The sequence below is a fragment of the Heptranchias perlo genome, chromosome 7, assembly GCF_035084215.1.
Source record: "Heptranchias perlo isolate sHepPer1 chromosome 7, sHepPer1.hap1, whole genome shotgun sequence".
In the NCBI taxonomy this organism is placed as follows: domain Eukaryota; kingdom Metazoa; phylum Chordata; class Chondrichthyes; order Hexanchiformes; family Hexanchidae; genus Heptranchias; species Heptranchias perlo.
This window is the reverse complement of record NC_090331.1, coordinates 21,782,831-21,798,214: the sequence shown is the minus strand read 5'-3', so window position 1 is coordinate 21,798,214 and position 15,384 is coordinate 21,782,831. Positions and strand designations below refer to the sequence as shown.

The 15,384-nt window shown below is 43.2% G+C and overlaps 1 protein-coding gene across 1 annotated transcript in view; it reads left to right on the top strand.

The window, feature by feature from the left end:
* lypd6b (LY6/PLAUR domain containing 6B) overlaps positions 1-15,384 on the top strand; it is a 167,483-nt gene that overhangs the window by 144,197 nt on the left and 7,902 nt on the right. The window lies entirely within an intron of this gene.

The following is a 15,384-nucleotide window of genomic DNA, read 5'->3' as shown; positions in this document are numbered from 1 at the left end:
TGTCGTGAGCATGAAGGGGATGCACAAGGGTGTTTGAGGGTTTGTCATGGTTTTTACTTATATTTAATTTCTGATCAACTCACATTACATATTATATTGTCACCACTACTGCCACATCTTTGCGAATCTTGTCTGGTTTATACAATAATGCCCTTTCCTGAGGATCACTATGAAGACCCACAACTGATGCCACCCATTGTGTCACTGCAGAGTGGGTGTAGGTGTATTTGCAGGGCTCTTTTGTGCAGACGACTGAGAGACGTCGGCGATGTCCCCGGTGGCACCCTGGAAGGATGCGGAGGAGAAGTTGTTGAGGGCAGTGGTGACTTTGACAACGACAGGTAAGAAGGTGGTGCTCGGGCCAGCCGGGAGCAGCTCGGCATGAAGGAGGCTGCAGATGTCCTCGACTACATGTCAAGTGACTCTGAGCTTCCATGTGCACTGTTGCTCAGAGAGGTCCAGGAAGCTGAGCCTCGGTGTGTAGACCCTGTGGAGAGGGTAGTCCTTCTGCGAAGCATCTCTCTCTGCGGTTGCCCTCCCTTCTGCTATGCAGGTGGATGTGTCACAGCACTGTGTTGTGGAGCTCCACGTGTCAGAGTGGACGGCATGGCCGGCGAGGCTGGTGATGCTGTTCGTCCTCCGAGGAGGTCATGACTGCAGCTACGGCGGCCCCCATCCGGAAGTTGTACTTTTGAGGGGGTCCGCAAGGTAGGTACATGTGTCTGGACACCGGGGTAAGTGTGCAAGTTGGTGACCTTTATTGTTAGGAGGAGGGTGGTGGTGGCCAAACTTTATCCAAAGTGACAGAGTGGCCTCCTGCAATGAGTGAGCGTCTCCCCCCACACCTGTCAAATGGACCTTTGCAGCTGCCACAGGCTGATGGCAGCAACACGTCCATTTGAACTGGGAGTGTTTCCCCCCGTACGGGAAACAGTCCCAGTTGCCTTGAAAATCCCACCCTTCCTAAAATATCAGGTCAATCAGGCCTGTAAACGACCTGAAGTACCTGGTTAATTACTTCAAGTGGCACCCCGCCGGCTTTAATTGCCTGCGGGAGTCCCACATGCGGGGGCTGCGCGCGCATGTCAGCGCGTCACTGGGGAACCCGGAAGTGGGCGGGTTGGAGCCCGGCTCCGGACCCGCCCCGGGAAGCCCCGATTTTCGCAGCCCCCCCCGCAATGAATGCACCCGCTCGGGGGTGCGAAAATTGAGTCCATTGTATCAGTAGTCCTTTATTTACTCCCTTTTGTATTTTATAACTAATTTTCCACCCCTTTCGGTTGCCCTGTACCATATACCAAGCCTTGCCAAGCTCCCACCTTTCCTGCAGAAAGTTCCTGTTATAACTGTTGTGGATGTCTAAGCCATGGAGAAGAATCTACTTGTTACAGGTCCGTGGTGTAATGGGTCTGTAGACTAAAGTAGTACACTACCAGCTTTAGATGAATTATACTTATAAATAAAGAGTGATGAGGCATTGGTCATGGCAAAAACTGCAAAAAAATTAAGAGTCTCTATGAAAATTGACTTTGCTGTATTTTTGTGTCTCTTTCTGTCTTGATTCCTATATTCTACCTGCTTCATTTTACATTTTAGTTTCCTTTTGCTTGTATTGAAGTCTCCTCTTTTGTTTATTGTTTATTTTATTCCTCCTTGGTTTTGTTCAACCTTTCTTGATTCTTTTGCTACTTCAGTTTATTTTGTATTAGCTTCTTTTTTCTGTTGCTCACTTTGGCTTGGAGTTCTTTTTGCTTTTAAGTGCAGGGCTTTTGGTCTGTGGCCTTCATTGATGATTGGAGGGGAAGAAAGGCTCTGCGAAAGCTGAGCTGGAGGTTGTATGTGCATGAGTGATGGTAAATGGCACTGAGATTGGCATGGGCAGTGACCTAAAAATTTATTGAGAGGAAAAGATTGGAGCAGAAATCCAAGGCCCTTGACAGGCAAAACAATGGCACCTGATAAATAAACATGAGAGGAAAATAGGTCAGGAAGCTTACAGCAGGAGCGAAGGATAACTTGCTAAAATACCAGTAAGAAGGATTAAAATTGGGGGTTAAGAGGAAGTGGCTAAAAGGGGCAATTTTTTCAGGGATTTAGTTAGTCATTTTTGTGCTTTTGATCGGTTGCTTTTACAGTGCATGTGAAATCTGAGCCTGTCCATCTGCTTCATGCTGTAATTGTGTAGGTTTACACAACATTCCATTACTGTACCAGTGTTGCAGAGAAAACATACCATAGCTACATGAAATCTAAATGTTGATGGCATAAACCTGATAGTATGTTTCTAGATGGGGTTTGTAATGTGGTCCCCTGGAAAATTTAGAATTATTACATATAAAATTGTGACCACATTTACATTGGGCACTCTTTCACACCCAGTAGTCATGTCAGACATGCACCTTAGATAAATGATATAGAATTACATTGAACCTACAGCACAGAAACAGGACCTGACTGGTTTATGCCAGTGCTCCACATGAGCCTCCTCCTATCTCTCTTCATCTATCCCTACTAGCATAACCCTCCATTCCTTGCTCCCTCATGTGTTTATCTAGCTTCACTTTAAATGCATCAACTATTTGCCTTAACTACACCTTGTGGTAGTAAGTTCCACATTCTAACTACTCTCTGGGTAAAGAAGTTTCTCCTGAATTCCTTATTGGATTTATTAGAGACTATCTTATAATTATGACCTCTAATTTTGGACTCCCCTACAAGTGGAAACATCTTCTCTACGTCTACCCTACCAAACCCTTTCATAATCTTAAAGACCTCTATCAGGTCACCTTTCAGCCTTTTCTTTTCTAGAGAGAAGAGCCTGAGCCTGTTCAATCTTTCCTGATAGGTACAACCTCTTAATTCTGGTATCATCCTTGTAAATCCTTTTCACACCTTCTCCAGTGCCTCTATATCTTTTGTATAATGTGGAGACCAGAACTGTGCACAGTACTCCAAGTGTGATCTATACAAGTTTATCATAACTTCTCCACTTTCCAATTCTATCCCCATAGTTTTATGGGTGAATATGTTCAAAACAACAAAGACCTGATGAAATGCATAACACACCTTCATAGTCTATTGGCTTAAAGGGAAGTATGCTTTCAAGGGAATCCTTTATATAATATGTGTGTTATTTAATTTAACACAGACACAGTGATATGCCGATCAATGAACTGGGCAGGTTGGTAATGAGTCCTTTCAGGCTACACAAACATTGAGTCTTGAAAATGTAGATGTATTCATACACACCAACCCAGAGAGCTCACAAAAGCTAAGAGCTTCAAAAAAGCTGACACAACCCCCAAAAAGCTGACAGCTCAAGTACAGCCCAGATTATAAGCTTATGGCCTATGAAAACTCACATGGGTTACATGGGTGTTGTAATTGAGTAGGTACACACAACATTCCATTGCAGAGAAAACAAATTGTAGCTACATGAAATCCAAATGTAGAAAATGTAACTTGATAGCATGTTTCTAGATGGATTTGTGGGTGTAGTCACCAAGAAAATTTTGAATTTTTACATTTAAAATTTGCCTTCTAGTTAATTTTAAGAGCTTTCATACTTCATGGTTGATATATTATTAATTTAGAGACAAAGGGAAAAACACAATAACATTTGGATTTTCAACAATTTCCCAAAAATTACCTCAATAGTTGCTCTCCCACTTCCAACCCCCATTGCCCCAGTTCACACAGGCACTCTACTCCCTCTGGATCCAGTTCACAATGATGTTGTACCCTAATCCAACTCCGCCTTTGTCACAGGGACTCTCTTCCTCCAACCCTCCCAGTTCATATGAGTATTCTTCTTCCTCCCTCTCCACAATTTAACCTGGCTCACTTCTCTCCCTGAAACAAGGTTGAAGCTGGTACTCTTCCCCTCCCCTTTGCCCCCCCTCTGTTCACTCTGGCACTTCTTCTTCCTCCCCTCAGTTACAACTAGCTCTCCTCTCCATCTCCCCCCAGTAAAGGCCGGCAAACTCTATATTGGGACTGGGCAGATTTTTTTTTAGACAAGGCTGCAGGTGTAAGGACCCTACTTGAATGAGTTATGGGCAGTCTTTATTATGTTCCAGTTGTCCATGGATCCACAGGGCGAAGCTACCCACAATTCATCCACAGAATGATCACCTCACTCAAAGGAAGGCAGATGTAGTGACGATCCGGATTCTTTCCCCTCAGTCTGGTTCAGTAATAACTGAAGTCGAATACATTTTAAAGTTCAACACATCTTTAATAGCAGGGTTCTTAGTCTGCAGCATTGATTTGGACTCCTGATAGAGTCCCTCTATGCTGGCAGAGCAAGAACAAAAACATACAGAAATCCACACGTTTTTATACAAATCAATAGGGTTGGAACATACTTAATGAGGGTCAACACCAATCATAAGCCGGGCATAGGTTGCCATGCGAGGTTACATTATTTCCGGCCAATCATAAATAATCATGTGCTGACCATGTTGCTGTTAGACATCAAAGGGGATACTTCCTCACTTTCCAACTTGGAATGTTCTTCCCTGTTCCTTCTGTTCCTTATCTCCCAACCTGGAATGTCTTTCAACTTTGGCTAAGCTCGTTACCTATATTGATCTGCCATAAACATGGAGACATTCAGACCAGTCCTTGACTCACATCAAAGACCTATCATTGATAAGACAATGCAGGCCTGCTGACTAAGCAAACATATGGCCCAGCAGGAGGGCCAAGCCACTTGTATCAATCTCAGTTACTAACTAATTAACCCTTTCTAACCATTTTGCATTCTGCTTCTTTGCCACGTAGGCATTTTAATATTTTACCGAAAACTGACCACGTAGGGATTCTCATTCCCCCCTTTTATCATTTTATGATAACCAATTATTACGGTGCTCACTGGTTCTGCAGGTTCTGCAGCGCAGCAACATTTAAGTAAGCAATAAACTATAAGAATTATAACAATGAATATGACTAGCCCTTGAACTAGAGAAGTCCCAATAGAACACAGACATGTTTCATCAATACGCCTTTGTATCTTATCTGTTCTCAGGAACAGACTCCTTCTAAACATCTCTCAAGTAAGCTGCGAATGTCCTTGGTCAGCTAAACCTATTCATGTTAGTTTGAAAAGGCTAACATGGTCAAATGTCCTATGGTGCTTTATATTTTGTTTCCAGCCTAACTAGACTGAATGGTACCTTTCAGACCATTTTACACCTGTGAATTGGTGCCCTCCCCATTATATCCCTTAATCCAAATTCTCCCTACAATATCCCATTAGATGCTGTACCTCATCTTAACCAGGTTCCCTTCGTGTTGGCCACCAGTCCGGGTGGAAGAGAGGCAGAGCATCTGATAATCCTATCAAACTATAATTGTCTTCCCTTTTACATGCACCTTACCCCAGCAGGTGCTAATCCCGGTACCATTAAGATGTGTTCTTAGTTGAAACCACAGAGACAACGGGGACATTCTCACCCAGGCTCTGTTTTACTATCTTTGCCAAACCCTTCATCCTCTGCTTACATTTATTACATGCAATGAAAATCAAGAAGCACATTACAACAAACTGCACTACGACTAATACATATGAAATTAATCTAATCCAAAGATGGATCTGTATATTCAGTCCCAAATTCCAGAGGTCATTTCACCAGGTGGTGACTTTAATTTGGTCAGTGTCATGCTTAATGTTGTTATTGTCCTGTTGTAGGTTATAATAAACCTTCTGGGAGAGGCGTATCTCCATTCGCAATACTTCCAAGTATTTAGGCAACAGGGGTGTCAGATACCCAAATGTGTCCTGATATTCTTTTAAGTCCTTTCTGACATTCTCAGAAACTTGTAAGGTGGTGAGGTTATGCCGGTGTATCTCTACCAGTTCCTCGGGTCCAATCCAAACCAGGACTTCAGGAATGGAGTAGAATTCTGGACTTAAAATATCACAGGTTAGATTGGCATATTTAAACGTTTTCAAATTAGTTGTAACACAATATTTGCCCTCTCCGGCATATACCACTTAAGTGGGTTTTAGATCCGCCTCTAGGGCCTCCATGGTACAGTTAATATCCCGATTGGTACCGGTATTATTAAACCCACACTGTGCTTCTAGGCTGTGTCCAACACTATGTGGACACACAGTGACAGCATGTCCAGTAACACATCCCTTTAATTTTGTTCTAGCCAATCAGCTTAAATCTACGTCCTCTAGTTCTTGAACCCTCTGCTAGGGGAAACAGGTACTTCCTGTCTACTCTATCTGGGCCCTTCATAATCTTGTAATTTTGTATCCATCGTGCGGATATCTTCTAAATATTGTTTCTCCCAATTTTATTGTTAACTGATGGGAACCTAACCCTGAATTTTGGAAATCCAAATTACTGTGTCCCTCTTTACTTTAATTTCAGTCCTTTTGATTGATACCAGTGTTTCCTGACTGTTTCATTAATTAGTTGGTTTCTCTATGGACCATGTGTCAGTGCCTTGTTTAAAAGGATTTCTCACTCGCCTGGACCACATTAACCATTTTCCTGTTGTGCTGTTGTCAAGTAACTGAGCCTGTCTGAGACTCATTCTTCAATGTATCTTCTTCATGTATCTCCGCATACTAGCAGCATCTCATAGGAATGAGCTTAGTGTTCTTGGATATTAACTTTCTGCTGGCCAGTCTCTTCTTCCTCATGGTATTTCCGAACATTTTCCATGGCACACATCATATGTCCTGTAGGATTCAGTCCTGTAAAAGCAACTGGTTTGTTTAAAGAGTGGTTGCAATAGCTCACCAGGCTATAGGCCTTTGTAATCATGTTCTTCATCCTGATCTCCGTTTCAGATGATGGCAACATACATTTGTATCTTTTATGTCCACTGTAGCCATTCTTAGGTTTTCAGGTTATCGTAGGGTGTCCTTTTCAGTTGAGATTAAGATATAGTGTTGCCTCCTTCTGTGTCAGTAGGGTTCCTTTTTAAATCTGTTGAGAATCATCATTTGCTGAAAGTCTGATCCATGGAATTGGGGCAGTTATGCCCCATGTTTCATTTCATGGATGTGAAAGAATTTTGCTGGCCCCAGGCGAGGGGTGGGGCGGGCAGAACAGGGGACCTCCATTTAATTTGCAGTGAAAGGACTTCGACCTACAGTAACATTCTTGATCAATAGAGAAACCATAAAAGCACTACATTCTTTTTCGAAAATAAATCATACATGGACTGTTAGTTGTTAAATGTTTGCCAGTTTTTCTGTTTCAACTTGGAGTCTGTTTGTTTGTAATGTTTGTTTTCTTGAAATAAAATGTAGGGGAAAAAACACCATCCGACAAGCCACTTGTCGATTTGCACATGGTTTTTGTGTAGCTTTCAATCACTCCAGTGGTCCTGGTACCATCATTGGTAATTACATAAGAACATAAGAACATAAGAAATTGGAGCAGGAGTAGGCCAATCGGCCCCTCGAGCCTGCTCCGCCATTCAATAAGATCATGGCTGATCTGATCCCAACCACAAATCTAAAGAACACAAGAAGTAGGAGCAGGACCCGGCCACACAGCCCCTGGGCCCTCTGCGCCACCCACAGGGCATTGACCGATCCGAACTCAGCTTCATGTCCAATTTCCTGCCCGCTCCCCATAACCTCTAATTCCCTTTACTTCTAGAAAACTGTCTATTTCTGTTTTAAATTTGTCTAATGATGTAGCTTCCACAGCTTTCTGGGGCAGCAAATTCCACAGACCTACCACCCTCTGAGTGAAGAAGTTTCTCCTCATCTCAGTTTTGAAAGAGCAGCCCCTTATTCTAAGATTATGCCCCCTAGTTCTAGTTTCACCCATCTTTGGGAACATCCTTACTGCATCCACCCGATCAAGCCCCTTCACAATCTTATATGTTTCAATAAGATCGCCTCTCATTCTTCTGAACTCCAATGAGTAGAGTCCCAATCTACTCAACCTCTCCTCATATGTCCGCCCCCTCATCCCCGGGATTAACCGAGTGAACCTTCTTTGTACTGCCTCGAGAGCAAGTATGTCTTTTCTTAAGTATGGAGACCAAAACTGTGTGCAGTATTCCAGGTGCGGTCTCACCAATACCTTATATAACTGCAGCAATACCTCCCTGTTTTTATATTCTATCCCCCGAGCAATAAAAGCCAACATTCCGTTGGCTTTCTTGATCACCTGCTGCACCTGCATACCAACTTTTTGATTTTCTTGCACTAGGACCCCCAGATCCCTTTGTACTGCAGTACTTTCCAGTCTCTCGCCATTAAGAAAATAACTTGCTCTCTGATTTTTCCTGCCAAAGTGCATAACCTCAGTGCATAAGTTCAGCTTGGCTCAGTTGGTAGCACTCTCACCACTGAGTCAGAATGTTGAGGGTTCACGTCGCACTAAGGATCTAGGCTGACACTTCAATCTAGTACAGAGGGAGTTCTGCATTGTCGGAGGTGCTTGTCTCTTAGATAAGATTTTAACCTGAAGTCCCACCTGCCTGATCAGGTGCACAGGAATGTTCCCATGGCATTATTTGAAGAAGAACGGGGAGTTCTCACAGTGTCTTGGAAAACTTTTACCCCTCAACCAACACCGCCAAGATACATTATCATTCATTCATTTACTGTTTATGGAACATTTCTGTGTGAAAATTGGCTGGCATGTTTGCATAAATAATAACGGTGACTGCACTTCAGAAGTAATTGGTTGTAAAGTCCTGAGGATTTGAAAGGCGCTGTATAAATGCAAGCTCTTTTTCTTTAATACTGGGAAGTGAAAGGTAGAGCAAAGCACCTAGCGCTGAGCATAAATCAAAATTAGTTCTGAAAGTTGACAAAAATATTAAACATTTGTAAAGTTCCAAATTTTGCCCAATTCCAACCATTTCAGATGCATTATGATTGTTAAAATTAAACCACAGTGTATACACAATCATACAGTGCCATTTTGCCTACCATATCAACAGTTCCAAAAATCTGTCAGGGACTGCAAATGTTTGTACTTCTTTTTTGTCATGTTTCTATTTTATATATTTTTTTTAAAATGTGATTTCCGGTTCATTTTAGATGTTTATTGTGTTATGCGATTTTAGTACTTTATCTTCCTGTGTCACTTGTGTAACATATGATCTCTGTCTGCACTGCAGTCAACCCCTGAGTTAAAAACACTGACATTCACTGATCTGGCACAGTGCCATTCTGGCTTTGTGTGACAATTTTTTCTGTTTAAATTTGCCAAACAGTGATGAGTGAACTTAATTCAATAGCAGAATTTAATACTTTGGCCAGTTTAAAGATTCCGGGGACTAAATTGGGCCGCATAGCGCCCGTTTTGTAGGCACTATGCTGACTCCTGAACCCCGAAAATGGCATCCAAGATGCATGCACATACTGCCGGCGTGACGTTGCAGGACGCCATATTGGTAAAGGCGTTTGTGCACGCACACCTAACTAACACTGGCAGCAGGTAAAGTAGGGAGATCATGACCTAAATCAGTGTGCAATGCTGATTTAAAGGGACCGCTGTTATATTGGAACTCCACACTCCAGCCAATGCACAGTCTTAACCTCGCACAGCTGAACAAGTCATAAACAGCATGAAGGACCCCCCCCCACCAGCGCTATTTAAAGGGATTATACAGGATTTGCAGGTTAGTTGCTGGATTATTGCTTCTGGCTGCTAATGCATTTGTACTTGATTTTGGAGCTCTCCTATATTTGGCTACTAGGACTAGGGGACATAGCCTAAAAATTAGAGCCAGGCCTTGCAGGAGTGAAGTTAGGAAACACTTCTACACGCAAAGGGTGGTAGAAGTTTGGAACTCTCTTCTGCAAACGGCAGTTGATGCTAGCTCAATTGTTAATTTTAAGTCTTAGATTGATAGATTTTTGTTAACCAAAGGTATTAAGGGATATTGGACCATGGCGGGTATATGGAGTTAGGTCACAGATCAACCATAATCTCATTGAATAGCGGAACAGGTTTGAGGGGCTAAATGGCCTACTCCTGTTCCTATGTTCCAATAATAAAGTTTCAATACTCTAAAGAGAGTGGGCTGGCTAGCTGACAGGCAACAGCAAGGGCACTGGCGGAGTGGCAGAGGTGGGACAGGAATGCTGTCATGTTGAGAGAGGACAGCAGGTTCATGTTCCATGGAGCCACTGCCATTTGCTGCCTCCTGTTATGCGCTATTTTCTCCTGCAAGAAAGCGGGACGTGTGTCGGTGAGTGTCCTGCAAAATGTTTGGGTGATGTGGCTATCGTGGTTGAATAGCTGCCAACGTGTGTGACCTGTGACTTGTGGGTGTGCGGCTTGCAACTGTGGTATTGTGTGAGGGTGAGAGGAAGCATCTGATTGGAAGAGTTGAGTACTGATTGAAAGAGTTTGTTAGTAGGTGGGTGATGGGGGGTGGGGGGTGTAGTGCATGGAGCAGTGGATGTGCCTTCTGGTGCTGTTGGTAGGTGAGGCCACTTGACAGTTGAACTCACTCACCTTGACCCCTCATGTTAAATCATTGCACTTCTTCCAACACTGCATCCATGTTCGCGGTGCTATGATCCTGGCATTGACTTCGTCCCCCCCTGCCTCCCAATGTCACGGGAGCGTATGTCTGGAGGGCCTCTTGCCCCCCTGTGGATATAGGATGTCCCTCCTTCTGTCCATCTCTTGCACCAAGGCCTCTAGTGCAGCATCAGAGAACCTTGGTGCAGGCTGGTACAAACTCAGATTGGCAGATTGTTGGGGTCTGGCATGTGGATTGGAGGATGTGGGATTTATTCTGTTTTAAAATAAATCAGCAGTTTTTAAACATAAGGACAGGACCTGCATTTGTGTTTTACGTGTGTAATTTCTGATCGTCGTTCAGACCTGTATCTTATATTTTGAAAATATAAGAGTCCCGCAAATTTTGAGCAGCCAAGGCGTTGCTCATTAAAAATTCCAGAGTTCCTATCGTCACCATGCTTCATTATAATGCAGTACAGATTCACTTCACAATTGACTTCTACCACTTCCTGCAGCCACAGTGCACGTCCCCTTTAAGAAGTGCAGGCTGCCTTTAAGTCGTGCCAGCCACTCCTGATATCAGGGTCCCCTGCTGGTGTTTGCAGCCACTCAACAGCGCAGGTAGTGCTGGCTGCACGCAGCAATCACTGAAATCACCAGGCAGCACGAATGTTACGTGATTGACCCGGAGGCAGCACAAGTGTTACGTGATTTTCCTGATTTGATCCTCTCCCTTTCCCCAGCCAAGATTGTTCACCAACCTCAAGAATGATGGTTGGCAATAAAGCTCCACCCAGAGCTGGACCCTCTTCTTCTACCACTTCCATAAGTCAGTCCAGTTCTCCACAGCCTTCAATCTGCCCACATGACTGAAAATGGAAATGCATAGAAATACATAGAAGTTACCACACGGAAACAGGCCATTCAGACGAACCAGTCCGTGTTGGTGCTTACGCTCCATGTGAAGAGATCGTCTTGTTCCCATATCCCTTCATGCTCTTCCCTCATCCACCTTTCCGATCTAATCTTGAATGTTGACATCGACCTAGAATTTCCTTGCAATGACTTACTCCGGCTGTTTCACCTTTAAATAAAGTGTTGCATCTGTTGGTGGTTTCTAGAGGAAGGTACACATAAGTTTCGGGGTCTGATCGTTTGGATTCCCATTGGAATAGGCATTGGTGTAAAGCCCATGTAAGCAGCTGAACTATCTGGAAACATCTGTGCTACCTTAAAAAAAAGTTCAGCCTGCCATCTTCAGCAGCAGAATGGGGGAGAAACATGTAGAAAGTAACACTGCTTGGCTCTCGCACTTCACTCTCTAATAATTTCACTGCATGTCTTAGCAATATTTTCATGACATTTGTACAGAATTATACCCACTCAATCACCATCTGTGCCCTTAGGGCAGCAGGGCACCAGAGCACCAAGCCAGAGAATAAGAACGCACAACTTCAGACCTCCAAGCCCTCCTGGAGAGTATTGAAGGCAGAATGCACAGACCCCTGGGTATGCTGCCACCAATTCATCCAGAGTTATCACTCGTCACCTGGAGGGAGGTGACACTGGCACTGACTGCCCACTCCCTGATCCCCAGGACTGCAGAACAGTTCTGCCAAAAGTTCCAAATCCTCAGCAGGGTAGGCAAGGTAACGCACTGCACACCTCTGCCATTTCTTCCTTGCCCACCCTGGGCACCAACAGACTCCAGCATGGTGTCTTGCACTATGGCAATGAAGTCAATGGAAATGAAAATCGGGAGAGATGTATAACGGGCAGCTGATCTGATGTCGCCCGTTTTACACTATCGCCCAAAGTCAAAATGACCTTTGTTGTATCAAAGAGCAGCAAGGGATGGATCCATGCTAACCTTGATTCCCACAAGGAGAAGTGGAGAGGAGATGCTAACCTTGTCTCATTACATAATACTAGATCTAAAATAGCCTCTTCCCAAGTTGGTTCCTTGACATATTGTTCTAGAAAACTGTCTTGAATGCATTCCATGAACTCGTCCTCCAAACTACTTTTGCCAATTTGGTTCTTGCGGGTTAAAATGACTCCCAATGTGTCCACTCAATATTCTCAGCACAGACCGTAGGAAAGCCTTGGAAGTACAAATATTTTCAAAAGTATGACTTGAAGTTGATCTAAGGATAAGAGCTACTAATTATAGGTTTTCAAACAGAGTTCCCAGGAGACCGCAGAAATCAACAGACCTGTATTTATCATAGAATCACACAGCATAGAAGGAGGCTCATCGTATCTGTGCTTGCTCTTTGACATAGCTTTCCAATTAGCCCCACTCCCCTGCTCTTTGCCCACAGCCCTGCAAATTTCTCCTTTTCAAGTATTTATCCAATTCCCTTTTGAAAGTTACTATTGAATCTACTTCAGATTTCTGTGTTTTCTGTAGTTGTTACTTGCATGTTATTTTTGTTGCTGTATACTAATAAACAAAAAAATTCCTGCGATGATAACACTGTTTTCCGTTCGGTGGCTGACACCGTCCTTTGGAAGCTTGGAATAGGAGGTTTCCTGGGAGCTCTTTGTTATTTGCAGAGGGTTACCGGAAAGTGTCAATATTTACAGGGCGGGGGGAGGGGAGTAGCCAAAAGTTTAAAATGCTCTGTTCATATTAATAGTAATTACCGGTAATGGTACCTTCTTTTTTTTAAAGTTAAAAAAAATATATCTAGCATACAACTTTCTCAATTCCACCAGTCCCGTTTCTAGATTGCGATCAGTCAGAAACAGCGACTCAGGTGGTAGGAAATGTATTGTGTTTATTGCAGTACCACACTACCACACTGTTGGTGAAATGGTGGTGGGAGGGCAGGTTGCAGGGAAGTTAGGAACGCAAAGCCATAACATTCCTGAACTGGCACGTTTTCAAGATATCACAACCCTAACAAAGGAACAGGAGGGTTCTTTGTTCAATAAACCCATTTAATAAATATGTAGATGTTGTGCTTTGAAAGGAACTGGAATCAATTAAGGTTCACTCCTGTACGTAATCATTATCATAGAGAATGTACAGAAATAAAGTGACACAGAGCATGAAGATCTGATAATGCTGTTTATTGTTACACTCAAAGACCAATCATTAAACCCATAGAGATATTGCTTTTTACACAAGCTGTCACGGACCATCTGTATCCTTTTGCATAATTGTAATTATAGATGAGAAATGTTCTGTGACCAAAGATATAATGACAGGAGGTTTGATTAACAGATTACTAACATAATGAAAATCTGTCCATTTGTAAACTGAAAGAAACACTTTTCACATGTTCCCATAAGTCATAAGCCAATTGCCTATTTTCAAGCATATTACAGGAAATACACTTGGGTGCATAAATCACATCCTTGTACTTACAGAGCTCAAAGCATGGGCAATAAAACACCTTATATACATCGGTTTTGACTGTACTTTGCAGCATTTTTAGTCTGGCTGATCTCCCTGTATGTTTCTGAATCAATTCTGATCTGTTTTGCTAGTGGCTAACTTAAAAAGGAATTGGCAAACCTAAAGGATTTCGAACCAAATAAAAACTTGCTGCTAAATGCAAAACTAGTATTGATTTTCAATTAGGTTCATGGTTGGAAGGTCAGAAGAAATACAATGCCAACGATTCCATTTTTTGGCTGAATATAATGCCTCCTCCTCCCCTCCCCATCCCCAACGTGGAGAGAGAGCTCGAGGTGCTGCCAGGACAATGCATCATGTGTGACTGAAATGCTGGCAGCATCACGCAGCCTCACTCTTGTTTAAAACATAAGTTGCTTATTGCAGCCTGGCTTATGCATGCCTGTCCAATTTATCCCTCCTTCCTGAGTGGCAGCTCCACACCAAAGCAACCACCGCATGGAAACTTAGACAAATGGAATTAAAAACAAATTTAAATACCCTGATCAGCCACCCCTGCCTCAGCTCATCTGCTGCTGAAACCCTCATCCATGCCTTTGTTATCTCTAATGTAAGGAATCTTACTACACCAGGTTATAGTCCAACAGTTTTATTTGAAACTCTAGACTTGACTATTCCAATGCTCTCCTAGCAGGCCTCCCATCTTTCACCCTCCATAAACTTGAGCTCACCCAAAACTCTGCTGTCCGTATCTTAACTCGCACCATCACCCATTCACCCATCACTCCTGTGCTCGCTGACCTATATTGGCTCCCAGTCCGACAACGCCTCCATTTTAAAATGCTCATCCTTGTTTTCAAATCCCACCATGGCCTCGCCCCTCCCTATCTCTGTAACCTCCTCCAGCCCTGCAACCCTCCGAGATCTCTGCGCTCCTCCAATTCTGGCCTCTTGCACATCCCCGATTTTAATCGCCCCACCATTGGCGGCCGTGCCTTCAGCTGCCTCGGCCTAAGCTCTGGAATTCTCTCCCCAAACCTCTCCACCTTTCTACCTCTCCTCCTTTAAGACGCTCCTTAAAATCAAGCTATTGGTCACCTGTCCTAATATCTCCTTATGTGGCTCAGTGTCAAATTTTGTTTGATAACGCTCCTTGAAGCGCCTTGGGACGTTTTACCATGTTAAAGGTGCTATATAAATACAAGTTGTTGCTTGTTGTAGTGTGCTTACACACAGCATGCCATGCCTATGACTGTTGCCGCTGGTTGTTTAACTCCAGCACATTTTAAGCTAAACCACAGCAGATCGTGGCACCCAAACTGAAGAATCAGTTTCTTACCATGGATGTTAATTGTTCGATTGAAGTAGCATTCATGTCTGTTGAAAGTAATAAATTTACTATTGGACTCTGTAGATTGTCAGTATTTCTACATCTAGTCTATCTGTGCCCAATATTAGTAGGTTTGTGAACTTTAATATCAATAATCAAACTATTAACAAGACTGACCTGATAGCTATAAAAAGAAAAGCAAAATACTGCAGATGCTG